The 17,858-nt window shown below is 39.9% G+C and overlaps 1 long non-coding RNA gene across 8 annotated transcripts in view; it reads left to right on the plus strand.

Moving 5' to 3' along the window:
- Positions 1-17,858, plus strand: part of LOC116471240 (uncharacterized) — a 69,437-nt gene that overhangs the window by 2,386 nt on the left and 49,193 nt on the right. For 2 of the 8 annotated variants that reach the window (XR_004248764.2, XR_009214196.1), the window contains exons 2-3: positions 1,120-1,242; positions 5,081-5,292. This is a non-coding gene — a long non-coding RNA (uncharacterized LOC116471240). Of the gene's footprint in view, positions 1-1,119; positions 3,115-5,080; positions 5,293-17,858 lie in introns of all 8 variants that reach the window. The other 6 variants (XR_009214195.1, XR_009214193.1, XR_009214197.1 and 3 more) reach the window with 6 other exon arrangements.

The following is a 17,858-nucleotide window of genomic DNA, read 5'->3' on the forward strand; positions in this document are numbered from 1 at the left end:
CTGTTCGGAGTTCATTATCTCCTAATTTTTCATCCAGGAACTGATGAAGAATCACCTCCTGCCTCTCCCACACAGTTTATTCTTTCATTTGATATCTGTTAAGTGCCCTGAGATATGTAACCTCCACGTCCCTCCCGTATAAGCAAGATTTCACATTGATTACTGCCTTGGCTTTCCTCATCCCTTATCCACATAGTATGTGTTCAAAATAATGAATATTAATTTAATGTTAATAGATATGTGCTTTTCTGAATTGTGAGGATTAAATGAAATCATGTATATAGGGAGGAAAATCCATTAGAAACGTCAAAAGCAGTTATGTTTATTTTTGCTATTGTCACATTGTTAGAGTCAGAATTCTTTTAGCTGCAAGTGACAAAACCAACTCAAACTGGCTTAAGGACTTTATTGGTTGATGCAAAAAGCCTCGGGTTAGATCCTGCCATATAAGGTAGGGCTGGATCCATCAATCCGGGTTACCAGGATCTGTTTTCTAGTTGTGGCTTCATTTTCAGACAAGTTGTTTCCATACGATAGCCTCGTAGAAGGTACTACCAGCTTAGTCCTAGCAAGGAAAAAGAGTACTTGCTCTTCAATATTTGCAGCAGAAGTACCAGGTCTGTTCTTATGAGAGCAGTTTGAGTCACCTGCTCTTCTCTGAACGTGGAGAAGGCACTGTTTAGATGATGGAGGTTGGATTCAGGTGCATCCCTTGGAATGGGGTTTGGCATTAGCTTCACGTGGTCTAGAATAAAGGGGTTCTCCAAAGGAAAATTAGGGTAGGAATGCTGAGCAAGCAGAACAAACAGATGTCTACTTCAGTCCTTCCCAAAGGGTGAGCTGCAATACATTGCAGACTATCAGAATGGTGATGAAGACGGATACAGTAGCCAAGACAATAGATGTGTGTTTGTCATGGTCTTTTTCAGTCTTCAAGGTCTCAGTTAAACATGAAGTCAACCACTCACTATGATGTTATTTGAGGTTTAGCTTTGAAGTGTAAATGTACCACGAATAGTAGAGCCAGATAAATATAAATAAATAATTTTAACAGTCCATTCTAAAAGATTTCTTTGGTAATATTCTGTTGGAATTGATTTCTATCTTTTCATTTGTTAGGTTCCTGGAAAGTGAAAATTTCATTTCTTTGTGGACAGGTACCTAAAATGTCTCATTATTCATCAATTAATGAAAAACAAATGAAAATTTGAGAGAGATATTCTGAAGAATAAAAGGATCAAGGTGGGTCATTTCTAAAATGTAAGATTATAAGGTTTAACTTGCTAAGACTTTTGAGAGGTTGAATTATTGGTAAATTATTATAGAACCACTTCTCTGAGGCTTTTAAAAGTGATGTGTTACAGAGATTTAGGGAATTCCAAAATTGCAGATAAAGAATTTATACTGTTAACTGTTCTATACTTTACCTTCTGCTTTAAATGTGGCCTTATATTTTGAAGGCAAACATTTATTTTCTCTAACTGCATTCTGAATTTCCTACTTCAGTGCATTTTGAGAAATGAATATAACAGCAGTCTTGATAGATGCCATATTCATGGCAACTCTGTCCACCCCCGACACCACACCCTGGAAAAAAACCAACCCTCTATTGTTGGAATGAGATAACATTTTCAGGAAAAGGGAACCATTTTCTCACAGGATATAGAACACATTCATCCTTTTATTAAATCAAAATGGATTCTCTAATGTTTATACATATCATATAGGATTTCATCTCTTTCAGTCTTGGTTCAAAGGCCCAGACAGTACCATTCCCTAGTATTTAGTCCATTTGCTCATAAAGCAGAAGAGAAAAGCTACTTTGTTCCGAAGGGTGTTAGATTTAGGATTTCAAGGTTATTTCAAATTAATGCCTGGAACTAGACTATAAAATGCAGGAAAGATTCTAAGTTGTTCAAAGATGAACTATCTTAACTTTCACCAAAAACTCTGTCTTCTGGGTATTTTTTTTTTTTTTTTGCCTGTCCAGATTTATTCTAAATACAACATTTTTGCTGTTTACGTTTTTAAAAGTTACATTTCAAAATTGTTCGTAATTGGACACTTTCATAAAATGTAGGAAAATGCAGTTTTACTTTTTAATGAAGGACAGGTCTGTTGATAACATTTTGATTCTTAAAATTTTTTTTATCTTATAAAAATGCGACAGTGCATTTAAAGTATCTTCAGCTCTTATGTTAATACCCAATTATGCATTTTCTTAACCCATGTTCAGGAGAGACAATATATCTTCCAAATTAAGAGAAGCTGGCACCATTTTTAAAACAAGGCCTTGAATCTGCTGTGCTGTGTGCTGGTAGGAATTTTGTATGAAGCCGTTATTGAAGTAGATGACATTAAGGTCAAAGGAAAAAAAAAATAGAAAATAATGTAATCCTACAGAGCTGCTCTTGAGATCTTGAGAGAAAAACCACATAGGTAACATCAAACACTAGTTGGAATCTTTCCAAGAAGTAATTATCTGTGTGCTGTTTGTGGTGGTTGATTATGGGGACAAACCAAGGTTTAGCCAATTCAGCAAACATTTATGGAGTGCCTGCAATGTGCATGTCACTGTTTTAGGGCCTGTACCTACTGTAAAGGTGACCCATACATGACGCCTGCCTTGCAGGACTTGGAGTTCAGCGATAATAAGAGATGTATACCTGAAAAGCCTATTTAAGACTCTTCCGGTTCTACAAAGAAGGCTTCTTGAAAGTGGTAGCTTTGATTACTCTTTGGATTTATTTACATTTATCCTGTAATCAGAAGGTATACAAAACAGACTCACACATTTATAAAATTAATAGATTAGAAAGCATTTAAACAAATATTTCAGGTATGTACTTCAAATGCATTTGGCATTTATCAAAGAAATGGTAAGTGCTGTCATCCGTGGGTGGCTGGATTAACATGTAGAACTACTTATCACCAATTTTGTTAGGGATCTTAGGGAAATTCCTGGATCTTGTATTCGCTGGCAATTGTATAAATACTTCCCACAGCTCAGAGACCTAATAGGATGGGGTCTTAGAGAAACATCTGTTGAGCCACAGACTTCTTTGTTACCAAAAGGAAAATGAAAGAAGAAATTTAAATGCCACTTCAAGAGAGGTAAATAAATGAGAAATGGGGCTGAGAGGGCGGGTATTTTTTTAAAAATTCATTAAATGGAAAAATCCCCAAATGTTATTTCTGGTAGATTTCTTAGAAATTAGGTCAGAGGAGCATGCTCGGTCTTCCCACCCTCATCAGGCATCAGTGACAGCTACTTGAACAACTGAGCCCCTAATGTGCATGCTCCACCACCCCTGAGCCAGTCTCTGCCCTCCTATTCCCTCCTCTTGCCGCCAGGATGCTGATCGCCACCAACTGGCCTCTGGGTGATTTGGCCAATGGAAGGCACCGGTAGAGGGAAGAGAGTGAGGTTAGGATATTTCTTCCTGCTGTCTCCCTGCTTCCCTGCAGAGAGTGTGAAGAAATGACCCTGAAAAGCCTCTGGCAGAGGATTCTTCTTTCAGGATGGTGCCTCCTGCTCAGCGGCCCATCCTCCTCCCCTGGGCTCAAGCTCTCACTCCAGTAACACTCCTTCCTCCTTCTCCATCTTCAGGGGGAGGTTTGCTGGTCAGTGGGTTCTAAGCATATCTCGCTGGTTCCCCCCGACCCTGCCAACACCTCTGTAGGTTGTCCCTTCATTAAAATCTCTCCATTTGAACTATCTGAGTTTAATTCCATTTCCTCCTGGCATCTCAGTGATGCACGGTATCAGTACAAAAATCTCACTTCACCTTCAGAACCAACAGATTTGAGACATTTTATCCTCTGTGGAACCATTAGTTATTTCGTCATTGGTTGTATCAGAAAAAAAAATCAGGAATGCAAACCCTTCTTTATTACAAATTCAGATTTGCATATTACCAATGTTATATATTTTAAACAAAACTATTCATCATAAGTTTTAAAAATTAACTACTGGAATAGTTAATGAATCTGAATGTAATTATGTAGCTTTCATAATATTAAAGTAGAAATACTAAAAGAAGTATTTCTTAAAGAAGCAAATGCTCAATCTCCAAGTAAATTTTATTCTATGCTCTTCCAGTATAAGAATATGTTAATATCTTGAGAAATATCATATTATTTTGTGAACTCATAAAGCTATTTTGAGTTTTTGTAAAATGAAAACCTTACCAAAATGTATTTTATTATTGGAAAGCTTGACCATTACTGCTATTTAATGTTTTGAGCATGTAAACTTTATTTGTGCATGTTTTCAACAAAGAAGGATTTTATTGTTATTACATAAAATAGGTGATTTCTAGATTTTAAAATCACAAATTGAAAGCAAGGCACAATAAAGTGTATTTCAAGATATGGGTACTTAGGAGGCATCCTTTTAGTCATCCATTCAGTGTAGCCATCTATTTTACACCTACTGTCTACTATTGTTTGAGGTCCTTGCCAAAGTATTGCAGGTTCGTTAGGAAACATAAAACAATTAGAAAGTAATCTTTGACAAGTAAGCTATCTATAAATGGCAGTGAGGGGTAGAATACATTCAATGAAAATATCTATTTAATCCTAGTATTTACTGGTCTAGAAGAATAGGCTGAGTAAATTAGTATTTCTCTGGCTGTTGTGGTAACACATTGCATGCTATAACAGTTTTAAGTAATTACAGGTGCATTGAAATTTATCTGTGGCTTTGTCATCATATTCTAAAATGTCATGAGTACTTTTTTCTGACCTCAATTACTATGAAATTGGTTTCCAATGTTTAATTAACCAAGAATATCAAGATTATAGTGTATTATTAAGGTGAGACTTCTGTAGCCTTTTCAATAAAGACCAGAATTTTGGAGTGCCTTGAACCTTAATCATTGATCCTTAATTCTTATTAAGTCAACTGCCCACCTTTTAAAGACTGAGGCCCAGGAAGAGTAAGTTTCTCAGACGATGCATACAGTACAGTGCTTCTTGGGTATTGGCTCTAAGACTAGATGCAAAGAAGGGCTAAAATCCCATTTCATTGCTCATTAGGTGAGAACCCTTTGTTAAGCTGTATAACCTCTGTGCATAGTTTCCTCATCAGCAAAGTCAGAAAAAGTATGTACCTGAAGGACTGATTGTAAGGCTGGAATGAGAGAATCCATGTGATCAGCCCTCACCAACAGGTGCTGCCCAGTTCGTGAGTGCTGCTGCTGTCCTGCCCAAGTACCCAGCTTGTAGAGTGCTGGAGTTAGAGTCCCAGGGGTGTTCTCCACAGCTGCATGCTTGATCCAGGCCTATCAGGTGAGTTGGCTCTTTGCTAGTGGTTTTTCTTCTCTTGCTGTACAAAAGTCCAGACAATAATGTCTTTCTTTCATTTTTATAGATATATTCCATTGAAAGTCCTCATTCTCAAATTTAAAACAAAGACTCTTTGTGTACCTCAATAGCAATGCACACACAATTGGCTTCACAAACATACTGTACATTTCTTTTTTTCGTATTTATTCAACAAATGTATATTGACTACCCACCATGTGACAGGTGTTATTTGTTGGCGGAACCAGGCATCATCAGCAAACAAAACTGACAAAGCTTCCTGCCCTCTGTGGAAGGCATCTGAGGAAGAGACTGGATTTTGTAGCAACATGTTTTTCTCATTATAAACTTTATCATTAGAATACTAAAGCCAAATCATCCCCCATCTCTTTGATCAGGGTACCCACCTAATCCAGGCAGCTACACAATTGTGAGAGCCTTTGTTTTTTTCTGCTGAAACATCCTTAAAAGGATACCTCACAACCCAAGATTTGGCTTTTCTTAAATATGATTTTTAATTTTTTCATTTCTATCTAGAGATTTAATTGGAAATGGAAAATCATCAATTTTCCAATTAAATGTTCCAATCAACATTATACCTTTTAGGTTGTCATTGTCATTTTTAAGTTTAAGCAACTATAAGGATTTTGAATCTGGCTGCCTGTAAATTAAAGGTGAAAGTAATCATTGTGTTGCATTGGTACATTTTGTCAATTGAGAGTGGTTTCCTTGTTCTTAGTGTATGAAAAGTTTATTTTTCTAATGTAGATTAATAAAGGAGATAAAGAAAAACAAAACGAATGATTTATGTGGATGAGAAAAGAACCATTTCCTCAAGGATTAAATAAAATTCATACCTTTTGTTTCTTTTGAAAAGTTTTTTAAATAAATTTTAATGTGTCCTTTAAATATTCCTTTAAAAATATATCCTATTTTAAAATGGACTCTCTGAGAGAAGGAATTGATACCTGTGTTTGAAATCAAAAATAGCATGCATAGAGACTGTTTTTCTAGTTGGTTGAAGCTTTTTTCCCTCTCCTTTACGTCAGTGAACCAGCATCTTGCCCTTCAGACCCTACAGCACACTCTTGGGCTCATGAAGTGTATGACATATCCTCCTTGGAGGATCAGCCATGTCCTCGCTCTCATGACCACGTGAATTCTTCTGTATGTCTTTTCTCACAGCTGAGTACTCTCTTCCTGACCCCCTTGTGGAGTGGGGAAAGGAGGCTGTGACATTGTGCTTGTGCAAACATAATTGAGAGCTTTCTGAGTCTCCTGCATCTTCATAAATGATTTTTTGTTTTATGCTGGGATAGTAGTTCTTTAAATAGAATATTCTCCCATGGAGATCGCCCACAATGCTGAGGGTACACCTTGCAAAAGGTAAGTCTAGAATATAGGGTGCCTCCTCAGCATTGCCCAGAAGCTGAAGTTAGGACTCTCTAGAATACCAAAAACAAATTTATAGCAGTTCATTAATGTAAGGAATTATGAAAACTTTGTGCCACCATTATCCACAGATGAAACAAAGAGCCACCACACAAGCACAGACACAAAGCCCTGAAGATGAAGCCATTGATGGGGCTCTCATTTATTCTGTAGAAACCCACTTGCCTGTTTTTGAACCAGTTTTCTTTAGATCATATGTCTCGCTGTGCAACTAAAATGGTGTTTATATCCTAGTCACTTGGCAAAAATTCTGTCATTGCTTCAGGGGGATCCATTTTAGGCCTGAAGCATGGAGCTGGTGATAGATGGGATTTGGTACTTCCGAAGAAAAGACCCTACTGCAAATTTAGAGAGTTAATTTTTTCTTTTGTTCGCCATAATATTGTTGCTAGATAGAACTACCTTTTTTGACTAGAAGTTAAATATAGAGGCCTAAATCAGTTTGGTAACTCCCACTCATTCTAAATGAGAACATGTTTGTTTTTCTCCAATGAGATGAGAAATATTTGAGGTGCTTCATGATATATCTCTATCACCCACTGCATTTTTTCATTTGATGTATATTTCCCCATGTATTTGAGATAATTTTCAAATAATTGCCCTTTAGAAATCTACTTGATATTAAATGTAAAAAAAAAAAAAGCAAGATGCAAAATTATTATAGGATGCATTTACAGAAATTACAAAATTTCTATAAACTATTTATGGAGGAAGACTTATAGAGTATATGTCAACACATTGCTTTATTATTGTCCTTTGTTATGAGTATGGTTTTTTGAAACCTGCTTTGTACTTTTGGTGTTTTCTCACCATTGGTACAATTGAGGCATTTTTCCCTCTTCTTCAACCTTGCAAATCACACGTGAGGATGCTCATAGAAAGGCTTCTCAGACAGGCTGTTGTTTTGCTTTCACCAATAAATCATTTATAATTAGAAGTAGAAAACTATTCTTTCCAGTGCAAATACATCCCTTTCAAAAGCAGTTCTCTTTTTTGTGAATGATGTCTAGTGTCTAAGAAACTAGGGTAACCTTTATTATATGCATTGCTGTAATCAAAGCATTGTTTTGTAAGGTGAACTCAAGGTTACATGTTTAAGAAAAGCGTCAGGTTAATTCCATTAGGAAAACTGTCTTATTCATAAACCTTTAGCCATTGGAAAAACACCATTAGGAGGCCACACAAGTGTGCATAGCTGGATAGAATTTGACAACTGGCAACACAAAACAATAGCCTACAATTGCAGAGTGCTGTCTGTTTAAAAACCAACATATCTTTCACCAACAAATACATATTCACCTCAACATGAGACTTTCATGTGGTTATTAATATCAAATTTTTGAATGTCCAAATTTTGGAGTGTAGTCTAGCAGAGGTAAACTGATTTGCCTAAGGTCCTTCAACTGACAGAGGTAGAATTATTTTCTCTCTCCTGGCTCTAAAAACCTGTCCAGATTCTCCTGCAATATTGTCCTTCAAAAACACACTTCCGCTGACTCCAATGCTGGTGATGTCATGCTTTAGCTAGTAGTTAGCTGTAACTTAACTTTAAATATGGAATCGTTTTTTCCTATGAAGCAATGAGGTTTAGTTTGAAAATTCTTAGAGATGATAAACCCCTCTCCTTTTTTTCTTCCTTCTCCTCTTTTGTCCTGAACAATGTTCCATATATATTACTGCCAGAAACAGATTCTTGACATTCCTGTTATGCTTTTCCACACCTTGTAATCATTTCTACAATTATATTTCCACTTTTAAAAAATTGTTACAAAGATGCAGAGAGAAAAGAGGAAAGCCAAGGAATAAACTACAGGCAATTATGGGATATTTTTGTGATGTGACATTTTGGGAACTGAGGCAGCATCACTGATACTGCACTACATTTTAATATCTAGATTTTAATCTTTTGTATGAAGATAAAATTCACATGCCTTAAACCTGACCACAACATAATAGGGCATTTATTTTTCTAATTTTCATACCATCCACATTTCTTAACTATAAGAAGAATGCTTATGTTGTACCAGGTTATATGATATTGCCAAGAAGTAAATGTGTACAATTTACTAATACATCCTTTTGGAAAATGTGTATTAATAACATATTAAGGAGTAAATTGACGTTGTGCAAAGTGAGCCCGTGAGTTTAAATGTATGGATTGTACACCTTGCTCTTCCCAATTGCAGATTTAACAGGATTTGATGACCTAATGAGTTTATTTCTGAATGATTTATATTTCTTTGTCAGTTCAGTGATTTAGTATTTTAAATATTTTTAAATCACATTTTATTGAGATATGCTGTTACTGTTTCTTTCCCATCACTTAACAAAGTTAAGTCACTCCTCTCCCACTCCACTTTTATACCTACCAATGTTTTTTTCACAGTTACAGGCTGATTGGCTTGACATGTCTTAGGATACCACCCAAAGAGAGCTTCATTTTATAAATACCAAGCTCATTTTCCTAAATATTTTCAAAAAGATAGATTTATCCTTATATGGTATATTCAGATTAATAATTTCAGAAAGGGTCATTGACCATGGTATTACATGGCTGTGGAAGTCCCTCCAAGATCTTGTTTTGGGATAGAAGGACTCAGACATCCAAACTTTTAAATTAGTGAACTTATTAAATTCTAAAACTTTGTGACAGTGTTAATTTGAGAAGTATAATATTTTGCTTAAGGTATGTTTTGCTTTGCAAAATGCATCTCCTTCGTTTTCATATTATGTTGGAAGCTTAGCATGAAAGAACGTGCCTCAGAGGAAACCATAGGTAAGCATACTTTAACAAAAGTTAGTGTCATCATGTTTGTGTCTTTGCCTGTGGTTTTTTAAGTGTGTAATGTTTAATGTTGATTTGGCTATCAAATTACATTTTCTTTTTTTATTTTATTCTATTTTTTTATTATTATTATACTTTAAGTTTTAGGGTACATGTGCACAATGTGCAGGTTTGTTACATATGTATCCATGTGCCTTGTTGTTGTGCTGCACCCATTAACTCGTCATTTAGCATTAGGTATATCTCCTAATGCTGTCCCTCCCCCCTACTCCAACCCCACAACAGTCCCCGTCAAATTACATTTTCTTTTGTTAAAAAATTCTGTAAATTAGAAATGTACTGAATCATTTATTTAGCAGACTGAAGGTGGGTAATGATGGCTGAACAGGTTTAAGCCACAGTAATTTGAAAATGTAAATACATAAAATAATGTCCTTTCTCTTCCACTCAATGTTTCTTCACCAAATAAAGTCCAGCCTGCTCTGAATTCGTTGCCAGTAGGAACAATGTTACAGTGAATCATGGTTTAATATACCTTGAAAATGGCACATCTGCTCTGTGATAGCATACCAATTTTAGCCTCTTTATAAAATACGAAGAGTTTGTCAACCAGCATAATCTAGAACCTGGCAATTCAAATACCATTCAAAGCAAATGTTTTATCTAATAACTAGAACTAAATGTTAGGCCTCATGACAGTTCAACATTTACTAAACAAGTTTAACAACAGGGTAAGCCCTCAGTATCCAGATATAAAGTGGGTACTTTTGTCTCAGCTTACAGGTGAGAAAACAAAAGTTAAATAGATCGCCCAGGGCTCTGCTGGAACATGTTAAGCAGGGATTTCAGCCTGTTCAGTCGGACCCCAGAAGTTGTGTTCTTAACCATTAGCAGCACATCATCCCAGGCAGGCCCTACATGAGCCTCATAACCAATTATATGCTGGATAGTATCATCCCTATTTCACAGATGGCAAAACTGAGGTCCAGAGACTTTAAGTGACCTACCCAAAATTACAGTCATGAGCAGAGGCACTGGGACGTAGGGTCTTGACACTACCTCACGTGGTCCTCTTTCCTGTTTTGGGTAGTTCTCCACTACCACTACTCATTTCTGATGCTGCAAAGGCTGTGTTTTATACATTTCTGTTTCTGGCTTGGAACGAAACACTCTCTGGGTCTCTGCTTGATCAGTGGCCCCTCTAAACTGCACCTCACTACAGCAGGGATGGCATAAGATACTTCTTTACACAGCATCTTTTTGTTCCCACCTCACATCCAGAGCTGTAATAGGTAGAGCCAGCCAAATGTCAAAGAGATGATTTGTCTTGTCACCACTGGTTTCCCTTTTCTCTGCCTTATATGTAACAGGAATATTCTTTAGTTCCCCCTTATATTCTAAAGCACCTCCTCGACCTAAAAATAGAAAAGGAGTTGTGAGTCATTTACACGTTAGTGTGAATATGCTCTTGTGACTTTGCCAAGGCTGTTGTGCCTAACCCTTTTAATCTAACAGCAGAATGAGAGTCTCTGGACTATCCTGGCTCCTTCCCTGAGAAGAATGAACTGGGAATTGTTGGTCTAGACATCAAGACTACCAGAGACCTATTGCTCAGAGATGCTTGGGCTGTACAATTGCTGTAGATATGGCATCTGGAGCAGCCTTTTCTAAGCAATGGCATTTTCAGTCCAGGCTCTCTCGCTCTTTCCATCTCTCCACCAGGTGGACTCTTGCCCTCCACCCCTTCCAACTTGTCAGTGATTCAGAGAACATTCTCCATCCTTCCAGTGATTACATTCCTTCATCTTGCTGGGGCGCCAATTCAGTGATGGAGCGGCTCTTGGGAGCAGCCTCGGCTTATAGTGCAGCAGCTCTCTGCTACCTTCAACAGGCTGGTATTCGGGGAGCTTAGATGTGACTGGTTGTATGCATGTGTGTGTATGTGCATGTGTGCAGAGCAGTAAGAGCTTTGAAGTAGGTGCTTGAGGAAGCCTCAGACATCCAGCCCCATTACTGGGGCAATGTCTTACTTGGGTTTTTCCAGAAACAGACCTGAAGACCAGGATTCAAGTGCCAGTGGTATATTTGGGATGTGACCCCTGCAGTGCTGGTAGGAGAGTGGAGAAGTGAGGCAAGGAAAGGAAGGCTGTTAAGGGGCATGTTAGGAGGTCATTCACCACCGCAGGTAGCCCGCTGAGGACCTCTGGGAGCAAGTGTGGCGCACAAGCCTCAGCATTACTGCCCTGTGCCTTGAGGGGTAAGGGATGAGGATTTTCCCCACCAATTCCCTGTAGTCCTTGGTGAGAGCTTCTGGGGTGGAGGTTAAGGTCTTTAGGTCAGAGAAATTTTCTTTAGTTTCGGAAAAATCTTTCAGGCCAAGGTCCAGACGTTCACTGGAACACACTGAAGTGGTTAGGTCCAAGGGCTGTAGGCAGACCTCCCAAATCCATCTTGCAGAGGTGTTTCAGGTGGAAGGAGTAGAGACAGCCTTCTCTGCTCCACACTGTCTTCAGCAAGGGTTTCTGTGTCTGTGCATTGAGGATTAAATTATTCACATGGTCAGAGAAGCCCATCACCACTGATAGTTATTGTAGGTATGGAAAACTAACGACTAAGAAGGGAGAAAAATATACCAAGCAGTTGGCTTGCTGAACACAAGTAAAGACTCTTACAGTCACTAGTGTGAACTGCTTATTATCAATGTCTGATTACAGTGCTGCATACTAACAATTATGCATGTCATTAAATGTGCAGATTAACTTTGTTATAAAATTTATGACAACATTAAATTTTATTCACATGCTCAGCCTTCATAATTTATTGCTTATGTAGCATGGTTATAACTTCAGAAAAACCTCCAAGACAGTATTGTCTTGATGACTACACTGCTTATCCATGAGTCTAGTTTTCCTGTTCATTTGAAATGTTCACATTACATTCAGCTCTGTCTCAGGCACTACCAGTGCCCAGCGATTGCACTTGCCGAGTAATTGAGGCTGGGGGGATTACTCCCCTCTCTTTGTGAATTCTCTTGCTGTGTGTTATTGATTAATTCAACCAACTCTTAGTTTACCCTAACCATGCAACATGCATTGTGCCAGGTGGTGTGGATTTAGAATATGGATTAGAACCTCATTCTGTCCTCAAGGAGTTCCTGGTCTAGTAGAGAATCACATCACTTTATAGATGATTTTCAAGAAGGAAGCTTGTTCAAACATGAATAAAAGACTGTGCGTCTTCTGACTTTTTAGGTGTGGAATAACAAAGAGCTGTTCCTTTATTTGGTTTCCAGAAAACTTCTCCAAAGCTATACCAGTCGTCATTTTGTGCTTTCAGAAATGAGTAACATTGTAGGATAGTACTTATTGCATGGCCTTAGCTTTGTGTGCTAGCTGAGCATTTGTAAATGGAAGGCATTCACGGGTAAAATGTGTTTCCTTTAGCCAAATGCACAATGGTAGTGCCTTTCTAGAATCCAGGCTAAAGATGTCATCACACGCCACATCCACACACTTCTTAGCAAAAAGCCAACTAGAAGAACTTTGCTATTTACAACAAAGGCAAATGCTATCAAGAAGTAGGCTTAAGGCCGGGCGCGGTGGCTCACGCTTGTAATCCCAGCACTTTGGGAGGCCGAGGCGGGTGGATCCCGAGGTCAGGAGATCGAGACCACGGTGAAACCCCGTCTCTACTAAAAAAAAATACAAAAAATTAGCCGGGCGTGGTGGCGGGCGCCTGTAGTCCCAGCTACTCGGAGAGGCTGAGGCAGGAGAATGGCGTGAACTCGGGAGGCGGAGCTTGCAGTGAGCCGAGATTGCGCCACTGCACTCCAGCCTGAGTGACAGAGCGAGACTCCGTCTCAAAAAAAAAAAAGAAGTAGGCTTAATACCACAGAAAGCGGAGCCAAATATGTTAAATTTATAAGTTGACCTAAAAATAATGTTTTGGGAAGCCATGGCTTGCCGTTGTCAGCTCTCAAAATTGAGCTTGGCAGGAGAAATCAGGGTCAGGAACAGAATAGAGATAGTCAACAACAGACAGAACAGAGAGAAGGCTACTGTTGTTTCTGGGGTCCAGTGACCACCCAGGTTCTAGTGTGGTACTGGCAGTGGACTAAATAAGTGGATCAGCCCTGAGGTGGAGAGAAGGTTCATATGGAGAGAATTTAAAGAGCTGACTTTTAGCCCTTCCAAAGAATTGTATGTTCCTAACTGCCAACCTAGGAACATCCTGGATTATCTTGCAATTTAAGGCCGTGGTATACCTGTTTCAAATAAAATAGCCCCGTGAATAGCAGGGAAGTCAAATGATATCAACTAGGTTTGAAACAACCTCCTTCTCTCTTTTGAATGGAGCAGTGATTAAACGCAAGACATCAGCTTAGAAAATGCATGTATTAGCAAACGCCTAAGATGAGGAAAGATCTGGGATCTGGGCATGCCTAAAGCCAATGCCATTTTTCTTTCTCCACCCCAAACTTGTGCTACATGATGAATACAATATTAAAAACATTGCTGCCGCCTACTTCTTCCAGCTGGGACTTCAGGACCATCTTTGAATCCTCCTCGGCTCTCCACACCCAGCAGTGCAGCAGCTCCTCACATCTCTCTCTCTCTTTCTCTCTCTTTTTTTTTTTTTTTTTTTTTTTGAGACAGAGTCTTGCTCTGTTGCCTAGGCTAGGGTGCAGTGGCACAATCTCGGCTCACTGCAACCTCTGCCTCCTGGGTTCAAGCGATTCTCCTGCCTCAGCCTCCCGAGTAGCTGGGACTACAGGCACGTGCCACCACACCCGGCTAAATTTTTGTATTTTTAGTGGAGATGGGGTTTCACCATGTTAGCCAGGATGATCTTGATCTCCTGACCTCGTGATCTGCCCAGCTCGGCCTCCCAAAGTGCTGGGACTACAGGCATGAGCCACTGTGCCCGTCCTACCCCTCACATCTATTTAAATGTTTTTCAAATAACCTACCTTCCTTTTCAATCTCATGGACTTGGCTGTGGTTATAGCCTCTTGTGGTTTCTTGCTTCCATTTTTCTCCCCCTTCAGTCCATCTTCCAAACATATGTCAGTGGCTTCTCCTGCTTGCACAGAAAATGAAGTTCAGACAGTTTGCATTTGAGCCTTGGCTCACTTTCCCAGCCTCACCTCCAGTGACCCCCTTCTCTGCCCTACCCCAGTCCTTCTTAGCCCATCTTTCTTCTCAGGACACATCAGGCAACTTCACACCACCATTCCTTGCCTATGCTCTTCTCTTGGCCCAGCTCACTACCTCTCTGAAATGTTCCAAAACGCTTCCAGGCAGAATTAATCATTTTGTGTCTGTATTCCAAAAACCAGGGTTCCATTCTCTGTTTATCATGGTGATGATAGTTATTTACTTGTCACTCTTAGTTAGCTTTGTAACACCTAGCACAGTAACTGAAACAGTAGATGCTCAAACGTGGACTTATTTTTAACTTAAAATGAGATGGGTATTTTAGGATGCCAGAATCTTTGGGTCAAAAAGATGTGTCTTGGTTTTCATGTCAGGCACGGCTCTTAGTTTCAAGCAGTGAAAAAACCCTAGCTCATTCAAACGGGAAAGGAAAAAATTAAAGGCTGTTGAGCTGCTCACAGGCTCTGAGAGGCTCATGGAGGCAGATGTTGGTGGCCTCAGAGGAAGCAGCAATACACAGACTCTCCACAGAGAACCCATTCTGCCACTGCTGCTGGGTGCAGAGTCTGGTTGCACCTACCACACCCCAAGCCTGATGCCAGATTCTGCTGCTCCCTCTGGAAACTGATGTCGCTCCCGGTGCAGCTGCCACCCCAGCCCAAATGGATTCCCTTCAGCCCCTCCTTACCCCATGTCATGCCAAGAGTCAGTGCCATCTGATTGGCTGAGCCTGGATCACATGCCCGAGCCCTAGCTGCAAGAGAGGCTGGGAAAGCAAGCATCTGGCTTCTGTGGAGTTGTTGGTCTCTGCCCCCCAGCAAGACTCATGAGGTGGCTGGGCACGGGCATCGTGGCCCACACCTGTAATCCCAGCACTTTAGGGGGCTGAAGCAAGGAGATCACTTGAGGCCAGGAATTTAAGACCAGCCTGGACAACAAAGTGAGACCCCCATCTCTATAGAAAGAATAAAAAGAAAAAAAACTTAGGCATGGTGGTGTGCACCTGTGGTCCCAGCTACTGGGGAGGCTGAAGCAGGAGGATCACTTGAGCCCAGGATGTTGAAGCTGCAGTGAGCTGTGATGGTGCCACTGCACTCCAGCCTGGGCAACAGAGTGAGATCCTCTTCCCACCCCACCAATAAATTCATACATACATACATATACTCTTGAGGTGGGAAATCCCCAGATTCAGCTCAGATGCTGGGGTGACAGAAGGTGCAAAAAGAGTGACCGATGTCCACTAGAACTTTCTTTCAGAATACTGGTTAAGAGCTTCCTTTGATGGCATGTCTGAGACTTAGACTTAGCAGGAAAAACACGGCATGCTCAAATTGAGTAACTTGAGGAGAATTGAATAAAGGGAACATTTATAAAGGATGGGCAGGATGCAGGGAAGCTACCAGGAACAGCTGCACTCCAGGGCCAGTAACACTGGGGAGCTTTTACCATCCCAGCCTGAAGGGGCAAGGAGCGGGGCAGTTACCAGACCTGGAGACAGACACAGGGTTGTATGTGTGGAGAGGTCCCTGGCAGGAGCTGTGACTGCATTAGAAAGACACAGCCAGCACTGGGCAACTCCTCGGTAGGGAATAAGTGCTCCAATTCTCCCTTCCTTCCCTATGGTCCCCTGCTGAGGCTTCCCACAAGCCCCATGCAGAAGCCAGAGGGCCAGGGAGCCCCACTCCTCAAAATGAGCAGAGTATGTTGAAGAAGGGCAGAGAGTGGATCTGGAGGAACAAGTAGAAGACAGGCTGCCCATGGGGCTTCATCATATGTCACCAACATTTTTCTATTCATTTTATTCAATATCTCCTTTGGGGATGTCACTTCACATTTTAAGTACCTGAGCCCACAAGATCGATGTGATCTTAAAGTGTCCTTCTCCTGTTGAATTTAACAAGCTGCTATTTTCCCCTCGTTTGCTATTTAGAATGCTCTATCATGTGGTTCAACAATTTGTACCATTAAAGGTTAGCAAATGCCAGCCAAAAATTCATTTTTTTCCTTCCTGGGCTTGGGAAAAGAGGATGTGACATGTGACCTGCACAAACACAATGTCAAGAATCTCCCTTTGCAAGTCTCCATGTAGAAATCCTCTCTAGGATTTGTGTCAGCACACGAGATCTCCTGCTGCTCATCTCTGCCTCCTCTTCATTAATATCTAGCCTCCTAAATAAGGTAGATAGAAGAACGGTCATAAAATTGAGCCCTACACAATTACCAGTAGCTATAGGTCTCCCCAAGGATTCACGCACTGTAACCCCTGATTCTTTCAAAGCATCTGGTAACTTGTGCTAAAATAACCATTTACTTTGGAAAAGGATACCGAGGAGAAAGCTTCATCCTTTGTCTTTGCATAGGTGGTGGGTTCCTTTACAGAATATGGAAACTGATTGTTTTCCCATAAACCTCAACTAGGAGAATTGAGGTAATCATGTGTTATTTAGATAAAAGAATGTTCATCTTTCTTTTTTTAAAACATTATAGTAATAGAATTATTTTTAAAATGCAAATGATGGAGAAGTACACAGCAAAGGGCAAAAGTCACCCTTTCTGTGTGCCCACTTCCCTTGGCCCCCCCTCAATATTAACAATATGCCAGAAAACAAGATTTTTCTAACCACATGATCACAAGCTGTGTCCTCAGGGATTGCTGAGGATGTGGTTTTGGAACAGTATATACTCTACTTCTCCTTCAAGGTCCAGGCAGCCCTTGGGTCTTCAAGCCCAAGACAGAAAGTGCACTTTGTATCTCATTCTGGGAGAACAACACCCATTTGCAAAGCTGTAAACTTGGGTGGTGTATCATGACAGCCACTCGCAGGGGACTCTAGAGCCACTTCTATCTATTTACTTAAGTGTTAATTGTACATTTCTGATTTACCACTGTCCTACCAAAATAGGAATTTGCTTTCTTATTTTTTTTAAAAGGATGGAGGAATCAACTAACAATAAATATTTGAAATTCCTAGGTACTATTTTTGGCATTTGTAGCCATCAGTTGTTTGCCAGGAGCAGAATGTGTATGCTTTTGTTAGAAAGAGTGTCATGAAATGAATATAACTGATATTTAATGTGAACATAAGAAATACTTGTTTCCCTGGCTAACACGGTGAAACCCCGTCTCTACTAAAAATACAAAAAAATTAGCCAGGCGT

The sequence above is a fragment of the Hylobates moloch genome, unplaced genomic scaffold (genome assembly GCF_009828535.3).
Source record: "Hylobates moloch isolate HMO894 unplaced genomic scaffold, HMol_V3 SCAFFOLD_6, whole genome shotgun sequence".
Lineage (NCBI taxonomy): Eukaryota > Metazoa > Chordata > Mammalia > Primates > Hylobatidae > Hylobates > Hylobates moloch.